The following is a 15,398-nucleotide window of genomic DNA, read 5'->3' on the forward strand; positions in this document are numbered from 1 at the left end:
CTGGTAGGTGAGGATGTGCCAAGACCTGCCAGTATACGTAAGGGAGGATTTAGTACCTGGATTCAGGGTGTTTGGTAGCCAGGTAGCTACCCTCAGGTAGCAGCTTTTATCTTTCATTCATTCATTTATTCAAAGTAGGCTCAGCATGGGGCTGGAACTCACAATCCCAAGATCAAGAGTCCTACTGAAGGAGTCAGCCACATGCCCCCAGGTAGTACCTTTTGAAAGCGTGCTAACATAGGAGCGCCTGGGTGGCTCAGCCGGCTGAGCATCTGACTCTTGGTTTCAACTCAGGTCATGATCTTGGGGTCATGAGATTGGGCCCCAGAGATTCTGTCTCTCTCTCTCCCCTCTGCTCCTCTCCTCCTCCTGTTCTTTCTCTAAAATAAATCAATAAATCTTAAAAATATAAAAGCGTGCTAAATATACACAGTCCCGTGGGGCCACAAGAGAACGCCCTGCTGCCCAGGTGATCTGGCAGTATCCCCTGGGCAGCGGTTGCAAAAAAACGGGACTCCAGACCAGTGTATAAGCCCTTTCCTGGGAGATACTGGCCAACAGGAGCAGGGCAGAGGGAGAGCACCATGATGGCATCCACAGCCTGTGTTTGTTGAGAGCATTCGTGGTCCTCTAGGTGCATGCCAGACCTGAAGCCCGCCCTTTAGGGCAAAGCTCTGGGAGAGGCAAAGAGGCTGCCTTCACAAAAACACTTCACAGAGAGGTGGGGCTGTGTGTCTGTCTGTCTCAGTATTCTCTCTGGGCAGTGCCGTGGAGGTGGCGGCCTGCCAAGAGCTGTCTCTTCAATTGCCGCAGTCCCATGGGACCCAGGAATGCAACACCCTCCAGCCCTCCCCAGCCGCCTCCAGAACTGTATCACCAAGGGGCATCCTCTGGGCCCAGCTGCAAAAACTGGGGCACCAGATATAAAAAACAGAGCACAGTCACGTGTAAAGCCGCCTTCCAGGAGACCCTGATCCTCTGGATTGTGAAAGAGGCAGAAAGCAAAGAGAGTGCCTACTCTCTAGGTCTCTGGAAAAGTTCGTAGTCCCTCGATGAGAGTTTAACTAGACATCTGCCCGTAGGCCGGAGCCAGTAGGCCTCCTTCACAGAGAGACGGAGCTCCTGGGTCTGTTGCCTCTTGCTGTGCTCTGGGGGTGGTGGCTGTTTGCAAACTCTTTCTCACGGGATACAGTCCTGTGGGACCCACCGGCACAAGCCCCACTGGCCACCAGGACTAGATGGTGAAGAGCTGTCCCTTGTCAGCAGCTGCAAAAGTCAGGGTGACAGACAGGGGTGTGAGCTCCTTTTCGTGTGGCACCAACTGGTCCAGTCCCATGGAACTGGCACAAGCCCCACTGGCCTTTAGAGCCGGGCAGGCAAGAAGCACCTCCCGGGGAGGCGGCCACAAAAATCAGGAGACCGGATGCATGTTCACGTGGACGTACCGGGGCTCTGGGTCATGGCGACGGGAGAGCTGACGCTGGCACCCAGCAGGCTCCCTCCCTGGTTCCCATAGATGCCAGGTGTGTGGGTTACATCGGATGCCTGCCCCTCAGGCCAGTGTTTTCAGCTGGTGAGGCTTCCTCACTTTGAGTCCGGGGGATGGGCTGCTTCTGAGCCGGGGTAGGTAAGTCTGTGTGCCTAAGCCCCGTTAAGAGCTGTCTTCCAGATTGTTACAGTCTCGCAGTTCTCAGGACGGGAGCCCTCTTGGTTTTCAAAGTGAGATGTTTTGGGGGCTCATTTCTTACTTGCAGGTTCTAAATGTTAAGGTGGTCGAGGAGTTTGAACGCTTTTCTCCTGGAGGGGCAGCCCTGGGTTTTGAGTTTTCTCCTGGTTTTGGGTCGCTTTGCAGGGGTGGGGTTTCTGGCCTGTCCTGCCTGCCAGATGTGGTGTTTTCTCATTTGCCTGATGTGCAGTCCTAACTCTACCAGCCTTAGATTTTTGAAGGAGGAAATGGTCCCGTATGTAGTTGTAGACTCAGGGTCTCTGTGGGAGGAGGTGAGTTCTGGGTCTTCCTCCATCAGTACCTTGAGCCACCAGCACCCATGCATCACTGTCTCGAGCTGGAACCCCACGGTGTAAACTTTTGATACTATTTTTATTTCTTTTTATTTTATGATCCACAATGTCTATATGGAATTGGGCAAAACTTTTTTCTCCAAGTCAGGGTCTCTCAACCCCTGACACTGGGGCTGGATAAATCTTTTTTATGGGACACTGTCCTGTGGATTGTAAATCTTTTGGCGGCATTTCTGGCCTCTGTCCACAATACCTGTAGCAACCACCCAAAACTCTCCAGACAGAGTCAGATGTGCCTTAAGGGACTGCGCTGTTCCCCTCACCCCTGCCCCTGGAGCTTCACTACTGTCAGTCTTACAGACTGCAGCTTCCCAAACTGTGTGCCCTGGAACCCGCAGGGGTGTTGAGAGGACGCAGATGCTGGTGCAGCAGTGGGAGGCCGGCTTGAGATTCCGCGTTTCTAACGGGTGCTCAGGGATGCGAATGCCGCCATCCTGAGCTCCGCACTGAACCGCACGCTCGTAGACGTCCGCTCGTTCCTATCAGTTGGGTGAATTTTCAAGAGGATCCAATGGCAATAATTACAGAAATAGTAGTGAACTTTGAGTGAACTGTAGCCCAACAATCTAAGACCAATGGAAACTCAGAGAACAAGCTCCGTCCCTCCATCCCCACAGATCGCAGCTTCCTTTCCTTTTCTGCATGTCCTTCCAGCCCTAGTGTTCATTTACAATCCAACTCTAAGGGTGATGTTTGCCAGAATCTTACCAAGTTCACCCAGACGGTCGCAAACGGAGGTAGCCTTGTGTCCTACTGGGTGTTTTGAGTTAGGGTGCTGTGAACGTTCTAGCTCCGGAGAGCCCTCTTGGCCTGTTGAGAGGTTAATGGTATTAAATTCAGACTGCGAGCTCTGATCTGCTGATGCTCAATCTGTCTTTTGTGTGTGAAGGTGCCCCTTCTCCTTGAGAACTATTGACTGGACCTAAATTCAGCACGGCTGGAGGTTGTTTTCTTACTACAGGTGTTCTGAGAGTCCTGGAAATAGGTTAGGTTAGGGTTATTAAAGCTTACCACTTACAGAGATATGTTGTCCTATACTTCTGTTCTCAGAATCAATAGAACATGTAATGAAAATCCTGGAGTGAAAAAAATCCCCTGCATTTCATCCGGAACCCTTAAAATAGTGATCGGTAAGCAGACTCATTTGTCACATTGAGAATGCTGGATACAGAACACATTTCTTCTCCTCTGCAAAATAATTGATTACGTTCAGTGCTTGATCTTGCTGTTGCTTAAAATAACCCTCTGAGAATGGCTGCAGAGAAGATTCTTTTGAAAAACGGAATATAAGTCACTTTCTGCTGAATTAAACAATACCAGGAGACGTGGAAGAGTGGATTGACTGCCCCAGTAATGCCTTAGTCACAGACTGGGGACGCATAACACATTGTAGGTCACTTCTACAAGCCTCGTTGAGGGCATTCTCTTATTTCATCCTTGTGGCAGCCGGTGACGAAGAATGGGGGGCTCTAGGCAGTACCCAGCAAAATTTAAAACATGTATACCCTTGACTCAGCAGTTCTAGGTCAGTGGCATAGAAATCCTTGTATAAGTGTGGAAAATAGATGTAGAGGGATGCTGACACAGCATTTCCCCCATGGTAGCCTGGTTAGAAATAACCCGGGGTTGAAGGCTGTATGACTGCCCATCAATGGTAAAAGCTTAAACTATAATAGACTCATAACTCAGGCCACTTCGCATCATGTGAAGGAAGAGTGGGGAAGGATAGGCTTATACTGACGTATAGGATGGCGTGCAAACAGCGGTCACAGAACTTACAAAGAGGAAGACATGTGCTCTTTGTGTGTGTGTATTTTAAAATGTCTATACATTGAACTTCACAGTGGTTACCTTTGGAGGAAGGAGAGGGGAAGGAGAATTCCTACTTGTAATGTGCTTCTGGTTTGAATCCTGGCAATGATCATGTATTACTTTTGTAATTTAAGTATTATTTTGAGAAAAAACAAAAATGATCCTGGGTCCTAGCTCTACCGCTGCTACTCAGGTTAGACCAGTGGTTCTCAGCCTGGGGTAGTTTTGCAACCCCCTCCTACCCCCCACATTTGGCAACAACTGGAGACATTTTTGGCTGTCACATTGTGTGGAGAGGCCAGGGAGGCTGCCGAACCTGTAGTGCACAGGACAGCCCCCATGACAAAGACCGAGCCCCAGATGCCCATGTCGCGGAGCCAGGAACTCGCGGGTCAGACTCCAGGGCTGCCGCCACGGTCAAATAGGCAGGTTGTGCACCTGATGGTATTGGGGACTGCTGTTCAGTGTGAGGTGTTCTCTGCGCACCACAAACCTCACCATTGTGATATAAGGGAAAGTAAATGTGGACATGTGTACCCCAGGAAGCAGGCACTGGTGCTTTCTCCTGTACTGTTAGCGCCCAGCACGGATGCTGGCGCATTAAGCAGCCACTCAGTGTTGGCTGAGCTAGTGAAGGAATTTTTTTTTTTTTTTAAAGATTTTATTTATTTATTTGTCAGAGAGAGAGAGAGGGAGAGAGAGCAAACACACGCAGACAGAACGGCAGGCAGAGGCAGAGGGAGAAGCAGGTCCCCGATGAACAAGGAGCCTGATGCGGGACTCGATCCCAGGACGCTGGGATCATGACCTGAGCCGAAGGCAGCTGCTTAACCAACTGAGCCACCCAGGCGTCCCCTAGTGAAGGAATTTAACTAGATACCCCACATTAGGCTCTAATATACCCAGGTTGGGGCAGATGCTGAAGATTTAAGAATTTGCAGATGAAAACTAAAATTATGGCAGATGTTGTCTGTTAATTTGTCTTAAGATGAGAATTGACAAAAGACTGCTAATACTTGTCATTCATTTTAAAACACCTTTGGTTCACTTTTTGATAAGAAAATCCTTATCTTTTTGATAGGAAAATCCTGTTTCTTCTTGGAGGAATGCCAGTAAAGGACCCTATTGCATCTTATCTTCCTAGATAAGATTTTTAAAATCCTTTGCTATCTTTTTGGCTGCGTACTGACTTCAGTGGAGAAGACCTTAAAAAAAAAATCGTACTTATTTTTAAAATTTTAAATTTATTTTTAAATAATCCTCACACCTAACGTGGGGCTTGAACTCACAACCCTGAGATCAAGAGTTGCATGCCCTATGGACTGAGCCAGCCAGGTGCCCCTTAAAAAAACATTTTAAACTACTGTTGGCACTGTCTGACCTAGTAAAATAACGTACATTGTGTTTCACTTTATTTTTGCTGCGAGACAGCAAAGCTGAAGGTATTCTTTTATTAATGTTTTATAACGGAAAAACTCAAATATACACAAAATATTTAAGAATAATGAGTTGATGAGTCTTTTTTGCCATACACTTCACAATTTTAGACATCTGCCAACAGATACCCTTATTCATATAGATTACAAGTTGTGGCGTATGAAGGCTAACAGCTAATTAGTGCCAGTGCTCAGATTAAGGCTCTCAGCTTTGTAGTTCTGTGTCCTATTCATCATCCCAAAAATTGAGGAGCAAGGTTACATTTTTTGGAAAATGTATGTGGTTTCACTAAATGACTTGTGAAGTGAAGGTTTTTCGTAACACATTCTCCTAATTCCTCCCAACGTGAGACAATTCTGGAGCGATGATATTCAGACTTAAAACGGAATTTGTAAAACCCAAATTTAAATCCTTCAAAATGTTCATGGCATTATCCGTATTTGTACCTTTTAGGTATTCAGTTTTGTCTCCCCCTTGCTAGTTGTATCTTTACTTTGGAAGGATTGTCCCATTTGCGCTTCGTCCGGATCTTACTCTATTTTTAGAACAAGCTCCACTGCTTTGCTCCCTTTGTTTTTCTGATACTTTTCACAGGTTGACTTTCTAATTATTACTATTAGCTTTAGAGGACACAGACTTGAGGAAAGCTTCTAATTGAGCCGTCACTGCGCTGTGTCGAGAGCACCCCACACGACAGACCCCTCGCTCTGCCTGCTGTTGCCGGGTTCCACTGCCCAGAGTCCTCTGCAGGGAGATGACCTTTGTTGGACTATTGGGGGAGTTTTAGTCAAAACCAGTCGATGTGCAGGCAGTGGTTGTGGGATCTCTAACTTCAAGAGGCTGTGTCTGGTGACTTTAGTCCTTAGGAGTAAATTCTTGCAGCCCTGTGACAGTGTCTTCACAACTGGTGACAAAATTCTGAATCATTAGAGATAAATGGGACTTGTCGCAGGTGCTGACCCATTTATTCCTTCATGTAGTCCACACACTGAGCACCGCTTGTGTGCCAGTGTGCTGTTAGGTGCCGGGGTCATGTGAACAAGACACCCCCTGCCTTTGGTCTACACCACAGTGGGGAAGACAGACCTGGATCAAATATAGCCAAGATTGTACCATTGCACTGCAGGTAAGGAACACGGTTTATACAGAGGAACCCAGTGGAGACTTTGGGGGGTGGGGAAGAGCCTTGAGAAAGTGATGCCTGAGCTGGGATCTGAGGCTGAGCAGGAGGAGGGGAGGTGAGGAGGGGAAATCATCTCCGGCAGGGTAGAGGAGCGCTCCTTGTTGGAGGGAACTGTGCGGTGGGCTTGAGAAGCTGAGCTATCAGTATGGCTGGAGCAGAGAGCAAAGGGGACAGTCACACCAGAAGAAGCTGGGCAGTATTTGACCTTAAGGATTTGGTCTGTCTTCCGCAAGGAAAGCTATGGAGGAGTTTTAAGCAAGGGGCTACCACCGCATCTGTGTTTGGAGAGATTGCTTGGGTATCCGCACAGAGAACCGACTGGAGGGGACTGAGAAGCCACGAGGAGCCTGCTTAGGGCAGTAGGTTTGCTCTCACCCCGATGAGAGAAGCAGACAGCTCATGCTAGGTTGGTGGCAGTCTTGGGGTAGGAAATGGATCGATTTGGAAGTATTTAGAGGTAAGCCCAACAGTTTCCTGATGGATTGGCTATGCGGGTGAGGGAGAAGGGATGTGCAAGATGGCTCTTAGTTTTCAAAATTGTAACGAGGCACATGGTGGACCCACTCACTGCAGCGGGCAGTACGGTCAGGGACCATTATGGTGAAGGTCATGAGTTTGGTTTTGTCCATGTTGAGTTTGTCATCCCTTTTACAACGTCCGTGTTTCACAGAGACCAGATAATTGTGGCCAGCAGAGGTTGTCAGGTGATTGAGTGGTGCTGAACTCTCAGGTGAAGGTTCTCAGCTTTGCAGTGTCCTCCCTCGTCACCGTGCTGAAAGTAAGGAGCAGGGTTACATGTCTTTGAAACTATGTGTGGTTGCACTAAATGACTTCAATGGGAAATGTTCCTTGTCGCTGAGAGATGGGACTTTCGGGTGTAGAACAAGAGGCGGGGGCTGTGTGGGAGATTCGGATGCCCCATGAGCAGTCTTTCCTTAGGTTCACTTTAGTTCCAGTGCCCTTGGAAATGACCTTTTGGGGATTCTCTGGGATAAATACGTGGAGAACCAGAATAGAATTTCTAGGCTTTCCATTGCTGAGTGCAATTTCACAAGCCTCCTAAAAAATTTCTAAAAGTGATTGCTGGGTACCTTCAAACAGAAAATCTCTGTGAAAGCAGGGGTTGGATGTGTCCGTGCCAGCAGTTTTGAAAGACCATCTGTGGGACTGGTGTTTCTGAAAGTGTGTCCTGAAAACTTCAACTATCTCTGAGATCTGTAGGTGGCCAGCACTGGAATTACATTGTTTTGCATACTGTTTGCAAACTAGAAATGTAAGATTAGTTATGTTTTTCTCCCCCTTTGGAAGTCCCATTGTGTTCTTAATATTTACCTTCAAAGGAATGTGCTCAGAATGAATTGAGTGTCTTAGCTGACATGTTAATGGTACGGAGTTCAGCTAGATGTCACATGATTTAAGGGTTATTATTGACATTGGCTTATCTTACTTTCTTATTACTGTCGTGTTGCTTTTACCCCATTCTATAAAAAAGACCTGTGGCTAAAAGAGTGAAAATGACTAGTAATGTACAATTCAGAATTTTGCCATAAATATAGTGTGCATATGTAGTCTAAAGGTCTGTATGTGTTCTGATCCATCAGTCTGCAAATATGGTGGCGTCACGTTTGCTCCCAAAAATGGAAAGCAAAACCACGATCACCTGGAAATCAGGTTTCACCCTCTCAGGAATCCATTCCCCAGTGCCTGGGGTTGTTTTATTGCGAGACTTTGTCAAATAACGGCAGCCCAGAACACACTTGTGACATTTTCAAAAGACAGTGGCCTCTGGTGAACCAATTATTTCCTTGAATAAACATAATACTTAATAGTATAAAATTTATAAATTTTGTTACCAAAGTCAGAGAGAGACTAAGATGCCAGAGACATCAGTCCAAGTTGGATTAATTCTATGTGACAAGATTGGGTTTAAGGTCTGCTGCAGGTAAGAATTTGCAAATCCAGGAACAAAATTATTCTGTGTGAGGAGAAAACAGAAGTGACTAATAACAAAATTCCTTTATCAAGTGACACATTGGATGTCATGTTAATAGCACGCCACGCGGGGACCGTTACTGTCATGTGTGTGTTCCGGTATTTTGCTTTTTGGTCCAACAAAACCATGAATGTACAGCACGAATCATCTTCTAGCTTCTTCGTGGTACATTTTGTTATCGGGAAGAAGAGCTGTTTGTTTTAGTTTGGATTGTTTTGTGAGCTCTGGTGTGGATTGGAAGAGTTTGTTGAGAGCCGCTCTGCGGGCTGTGGCGGGGGGCATTGCTGGGCGAGTAATTGGGCTGGCCCTGGGGTGCCCGTCCACACACTGTCCCACTCGCAGGTAGCAGCTGGTGGAGACCATGTGCTTCCTGACTGATCAGTGCGGGACAGAGTATGGAGCTGAGAATAAGAGCGCGTCACGGGCACGGGCTGTGTCCCTCAGCCGCCTCAGGATGAAACGGGCACGAGGGGTTAGCCTGTGCTTTTCCACCCTGAGACACCCTGATGCTCCAGGGGGCAGGTGCTCACCCCAGCCCTTTAACTTGGAGGATTTGAGAGGAACGTTTCCTTGTGACACTGAGAATGCCATTTTCCAACTTCAAGCGTTTGCATGTGGCCGAGCGCACTGACCCAGTCATATCTTGCGTAGGCAGAGCTGGGCATTTGAGGGGCAGAATGTGCTCTTCCCCCTTGACAAAAAGGAGTCAAGGTCAGAAAAGGAGGGAGACGGAAGTGATGGGGAGGGCAAATACACCAAATTTAAACAGTAATTCTCAAGCAGCCACACTCTCCAGAGAAGCTATAGGTTTCTTAAACTTGCCCACACCTTGACATGTGCTCTCCACGCAGGCCAAGTGCTAATTTTTGGTAAATGTTAGAAATTATTTATTAGGATAAAAGTGAAATAGTGTTTTAACTGAAGAATTGGACCTTAGTAATGAGCTATGGCGTGATCATCTCACACATCCAGCTTTTTTCTTTGCCGCATATAATCATACAGCTAAATAAATTCAATCTTTGATTGTTTTACACAAATAGGATTTTTTTGTAGTTTCTTTTTTCCCTTTACCAGTACCACATGGAAATCCCTATAAGCTTTTGGTTGTGTCTCGTCAGGTGTGACTTATTACAAACTTCTTTTTTTGTTGTTTGAAAGTTTAGATGTCTTTTGTGTGGGTGATAGTTTCAATTAGAGTTTTTAAAAAATAATTTTTTAAAAGATTTTGTTTATTTATTTGACAGACAGAAATCACAAGTAGGCAGAGAGGCAGGCAGAGAGAGAGGAGGAAGCAGGCTCCCTGCTGAGCAGAGAGCCCGATGCGGGGCTTGATCCCAGGACCCTGAGATCATGACCTGAACCGAAGGCAGAGGCTTAACCCACTGAGCCACCCAGTCATCCCCATAACCACTTTTTTTTTTTCAAACTGCATCCAGCTTTATTAAAGATACTTTTCATAAGCAATCATGGTATTTCAGGCAGGACATGGGCAGACAATCGTTAGCAGTATACAACAACTTTCAAACCCCCTTCTTCAATGGACTACCAAAATCAGAAAGCCACTATAAAACCCAATGCGGTCTTCATGTGATGCTTGGAGCAGGGAAGTTTAGAGTGAGGGCGGACAGTTCACATTTAGCATGTTGTTTAACAACTTTTCACAAGCCAACCCTGACTTTCAGGAAAAGAAACGAAAATGGCAGGATTATCCATCTGAAGACCCACGAGCTAAAGAAGGAACTCTTTTGAGGGACGCCATCTCAGTGGTGACACTTAGTCAAGTCCAGATTGCCTGACATACTGGGAATCATGTCTTGGGGGTCAGGTTCCAACGGGTCTCTGGGTTCAAGGGAGTCAAGTCTATGTTGAAGGCAGAGAGGGAGAAGAGGACATAAAACCTGAATTTTAGTTTTTTCCACACCACCAAGGGATTTGTGCCCAGGCGGCTCATGTGTGTCGACGTCAAGGAACCCCTCCTCCTGGGAGCCAAGAGGAAGTTTCTCAGAACTAGGAGGGAAAGGTGTTTTTCCCCTTGTGTCCATCTAGCTTCAGAGATATTCTATTAGTGACATATGCCTTTCCCCAAAACAACAATGAAGTGTTCTGTGTGCTAACAACATAGCTTAAAAAAAAAAAGTAAAACAAAACTCTGCATTTTTATAAAACTCGATAAAAATGGTATTTCAAACTGTACAGTCACCAGAAGTATACAGTTATCAAAGACGCACACCCTTCCCTTGGCATCTCCAGCACCTCCAGCTTTCTGTGCCTGGTCTGTTTTGGCATCTCCATTTTCTGCAGGGTTATCCCCATCCTTGCTGGCATCAGCTTTCCCCTTTTACCCTTTGGGTACCTTCTCTCCCTCTGCTGGGGCCTGTTCAGGCTTGGGCTCTGGCTGTGGAGGAGCAGGTTAGCAGGTAACCCTGCAGATCTTCTCTGTGGCTCGTCCTTCACCTTGGCTTTACCTCCTTTAGCCTCCCCTCAGCCTTTCTCCTGGGCATGGTGGCGACGGCGGCGGGACGTAAGCGCTAGACGCGGGGATACAGCGGTGCGCGGGCTTTGGCCGGTCCGCGGGTCGTTCTCGTCTCTTCTTCTTCTTCACACCGCTCCCCATAACCACTTTTTAAAAATATTTTATTTATTGATTTCAGGGACAGAGAGTGCACAAGCAGGGGGTTGGGAGAGGGACAGAGGGAGAAGCAAGCTCCCTGCTGAGCGGGGAGCCCGATGTGGGACTTGATCCCAGGACCCTGAGATCATGACCTGAGCCAAGGCAGCTGTTTGACTGACTGAGCCAACCAGGTGTCCCCATGATGACCATTTTTAAGTGTGTGGCTCAGTAGTGAGTGTTAAGTGTACTCACATAGTTGTGTCACACATCTCCCGGAACTTTTTTTTTATCTTACACTGAAGCTCTCTACCCGTGGAACAGAAACTCTCCCGCTGCCCCCCTCCTTGCCCCAGTCACCACATTCTACTTCCTGTCTCTGTGAGTTGACCACTCGAGAGACCTCGTCTGAGTAGAATCATGCAGTGTTTGTCTTTTTTGACTGGCCTATTTCCCTGAGCACAATGTCCTCAGGCCTCGTCCACGTCGTCGCAGGGGTCGGAATGTCCCTTCTGTTCGAGGCTGAGTGATATTCCAGGCCGTGCATCCCCCGTTCTGTACATCTGTTCATTTGCAGGGGGACATGTGAGTCACTCCATGTCTTGGCTATTGAGAATGATGCTGCTGTACACATAGGTGTGCAAACATATCTCCAGACCCTGCTCTCCCTTCTTTGGGGTGTATGCCCAGAAGTGGGACTTGTGGACGATATTGTAATTCTGTTTTTAGTTTTTTGAGAAAACTCCGTACTGTTTTCCACATCGCTGCATCATTTCACCTTCCCCTGACAGGGTACAAGGGCTCCAACTTCTCCACATTCCCTCCAACACATTTTCAGGTTGTTAACTTTTCACTAGTAGCCATCCTACCGTGTGTGGGTGACACCTGGTGATTTTGACTCGCATTTGTCTGATGATCAGTGACGGTGAGTGAATTCTTACATGCTTGTTGCCATTTTAATGTCATCTTTTTTTTTTTAAAGATTATTTATTTATTTGACAGAGATCACAAGTAGGCAGAGAGGCAGGCAGAGAGAAAGGGGGAAGCAGGCTCCCCGCTGAGCAGAGAGCCCGACGCGGGGCTCGATCCCAGGACCCTGAGACCATGACCTGAGCTGAAGGCAGAGGTTTTAACCCACTGAGCCACCCAGGTGCCCCTTTAATGTCATCTTTAGAGAAATGTCTAGTCAAATGTCTATTTGCCCATTTAAAAAAAATTGGATTATTTGGTTTTTGTTGCTGTTAACTTGTTTTCTATTTTAGAAAATAGAGATTCTATTTTATTTTAGAAAATAAAATTCTATTTAACCCCTTATGGGACATATGATATGTACATATTTTCTCCCATTCCCTAGGTTGCCTTTTCTCCCTGTTGATTGTGTCCTCTGATGTTTAATTTCTAAAATTTGAAAAAGGTATTTATTTTTATTGAATGAATTTGACATGTACCATTGCATAAGTTGAAGGTGTGCAGCATGATACTTTGAGGCATTTCTATATGGTAACGGGGCTGCCATTGTAGCAGTGATGCTCACGTTACATAATTACTGGGCGGTACTGTTTTCTCTAAGCTTCACACTGCTTCGGATCTGCATGGCTTACTTACTGCTTGTTACAAGTGTGTCCCCTGGGGCACTAGCAGGCTTACCCCCTACCCATGCAGACAAGTTTTTGAGTTAGAGGTATTCCCATCTGTCCATTTCTGATTTTGTTGCTCATGTTTTTGTTGTCATAAAACCAAGAAATCACAGAGCACAGCGTCAGGAAGCTTTTGCCCTGTGTCTTCTTCCCGGGGCTGTCCGGTTTGAGTTCTCACATTCGAAATCCATTTTTTAGTTGATTTTTGTATACAGCATGGGGGGGGTGGTTAGGGGTCAACTTCTCTTGTGTGTGGGTATCCTGTTTTCCCAACACTGTTTGTTGAAGAAACTGGCCTTTCCCCGTCAAGCAGTCTTGGCACCTCTGTACACCATGTAGTGTGTCACGGGTGTCACGGATGTGACCCACTCTCTTTGGCTCTGTGGTTCCCAGGTATGTGCTAGAGTCCGTACGGAGGCCACCATCCTTACCAGGGTGTCCTAACGTGTTGGTGCCTGTATTGTTATGGGAGTGGGGCGTGGGGTTGCTGGACCAAGGGAATATATACTTTTTGATAAATTTTGCAAGGGTAAAATATGACAAGGGTATATTTCAAAAAGGCAGTAATACTTTACATCTCTACTCCCCGTGTTTGAGAGCAATAGGGTTCTTCTTCATCAGATCCCGGGACTGCAGGCTTCAGGAAGGCTTCTCCCTGGTGGGATCATATCTGTGATGAGGAAAAGAGATGTTTCTCTTTATCAGTACGTATGTTAGTGCTTAACATTTAAACACATAAAGACTCCCCTCCTCTCCCTTTCCATGACCTCCAGAAGCCTACTGAGTGGCAGAGTTCTGCTGACCTGTGCTTACCCTACGGAGGTGGAATCAGTTGAGGAGGAAAAACCCGGGCTTTGGAGATGAATCTGGCTTCAAAGCCCAGTGCCAGGTCGGCCTCCCAGCCTTTTGCTGTGTGATCCTGGGCCGATGAGAGCCTCTCACACTCTTCCCTTGTGGAAGATGTCCGTGCATTCGCCACTGATGCCGCAGAACAGTGCGGCGACTGTTCAGTCCTCCTCACAAGTGGTCTCCAATCGCTTGGGCTGCGGAACGACTTACGGCCGCCAGGGTGGCTTGGCAACAACAGACTCCTGAGAGGCTAGAAGTCTGAGACGAGGGTCCCCCGTAGCTGGGAAGGGCCCTCTTCCAGGCCTGGTCTCCCCACATGGCAGAAGCAGCTGGGGGCTCTGTCCACAGGCTTCTTCATAAGGCGCTAGCTCCGTGCGTGAGTGCCCCGCTCTCATGGGCTCAGGACTGAGGCCTCCCTACTGATCCCATCACCCAGGGGGCTTAGGAGCTCAGCATGAATTTTAGGGGGCACCAACATTTACACCGTAGTCAATGTCATTTTCTATTTATCAAGATAGTTCTCAAAAACAGACTAAGACGCAACTGTGGCGACAGTAGAAAGATGAGTGGTTGCTGGGGTTGTGGTGAGCGGGGAGCCATGAAGGGCCACAGCGCCGAGCTTGCTGAAGGCAGCGAGACCCCCGAGGACGGTCCCGTGCTGGTGGGTACACGTCCTTACACATTTGCCCATACAGAGAATACATTACGCTGGGGGTGAAACGTAGTGTAAATTATGGACTTGGGTTCATCCGCGGACACAAGTGTACCACTGTCATTGGGGTGTTGATGGGGAACAGGGAGTCTATAGAAAATCTCTATACCTTCCCCTCAAGTTTGCTGTGAACCTTGAACTGCTCTACAAAGTAGTCTCTTAAAAGTAGTTTTTACATTATTTTTATGATCATCACAGTAGGTCTAGTTAATATCTTTTACCACATATACTTACAGTTTTCTTCTTCTTTAAATTCTTTTTCTTCTGATGAGGAATTTTAAGATCCACTTTCTTAGCAACTTTCAAATATTCAGCACACTATTACACTGTACTCACTCACTGTGTATTACATCACCATGATGTCTATTTTACAACCGAAGTTTTGGGCCTTTTGATCCCCTTTACCCACTTTGCCCACCTGTTCCCCTCTTGCCTCTGCTAACCAGCTACCTGTTCTCTGTGTTTGTGAGCTTTTGAAAATAAATATTCTATATGTAAGCGAGATCACTCATGGTCTGTCGTTCACTTAGTATAATTCCCACCAGGTCCATTTGTGTCGTCACAAACGGCAAGATTTCCTTCTTTTGAGTTGAGCTGGGGTAGTGTCGAGTTAGTGTTTTCATTTTCTTCAGATAAATGCCCGAAGAGGAGTTGCTGGATTGTAGGGTATTTCTACTTTTCATTTCTTGAGGGTCCCCCATGCTGATTTCCACAGTGGCTGCGCTAATTTTTCCACAGTGCTGCAGCGGTGCACGAGGGTTCCCTTACCTCCACATCCTTGCCAAGACTCGTTTTTTCTTGACTTCTTTTTATAAGAGCCATTCTGACGGGTGTGAGGTAATGCCTCAGTGTGGTTTCGACTTGCAGGTCCCTGATAATCAGTGATGGTGAGCGTCTTTTCATGTACCTGTTGGCCATCTGTATGTCTTCTTTGGGAAAAAGTCTGTTCCTATTCTCTGTCCATTTAAAACTGGATTGTTTTGCTAGTGAGTTGTAGGACTTCCTTATATATTTTGGATATTAACCCCTTATCAGATATATGATTTGCAGTTTGCAGATATTTTCTCCCATTCAGTAGTTGTCTTTTT

This window comes from Enhydra lutris, unplaced genomic scaffold (assembly GCF_002288905.1).
Source record: "Enhydra lutris kenyoni isolate GAN:26980312 unplaced genomic scaffold, ASM228890v2 scaffoldscaffold29, whole genome shotgun sequence".
Classification (NCBI taxonomy): domain Eukaryota; kingdom Metazoa; phylum Chordata; class Mammalia; order Carnivora; family Mustelidae; genus Enhydra; species Enhydra lutris.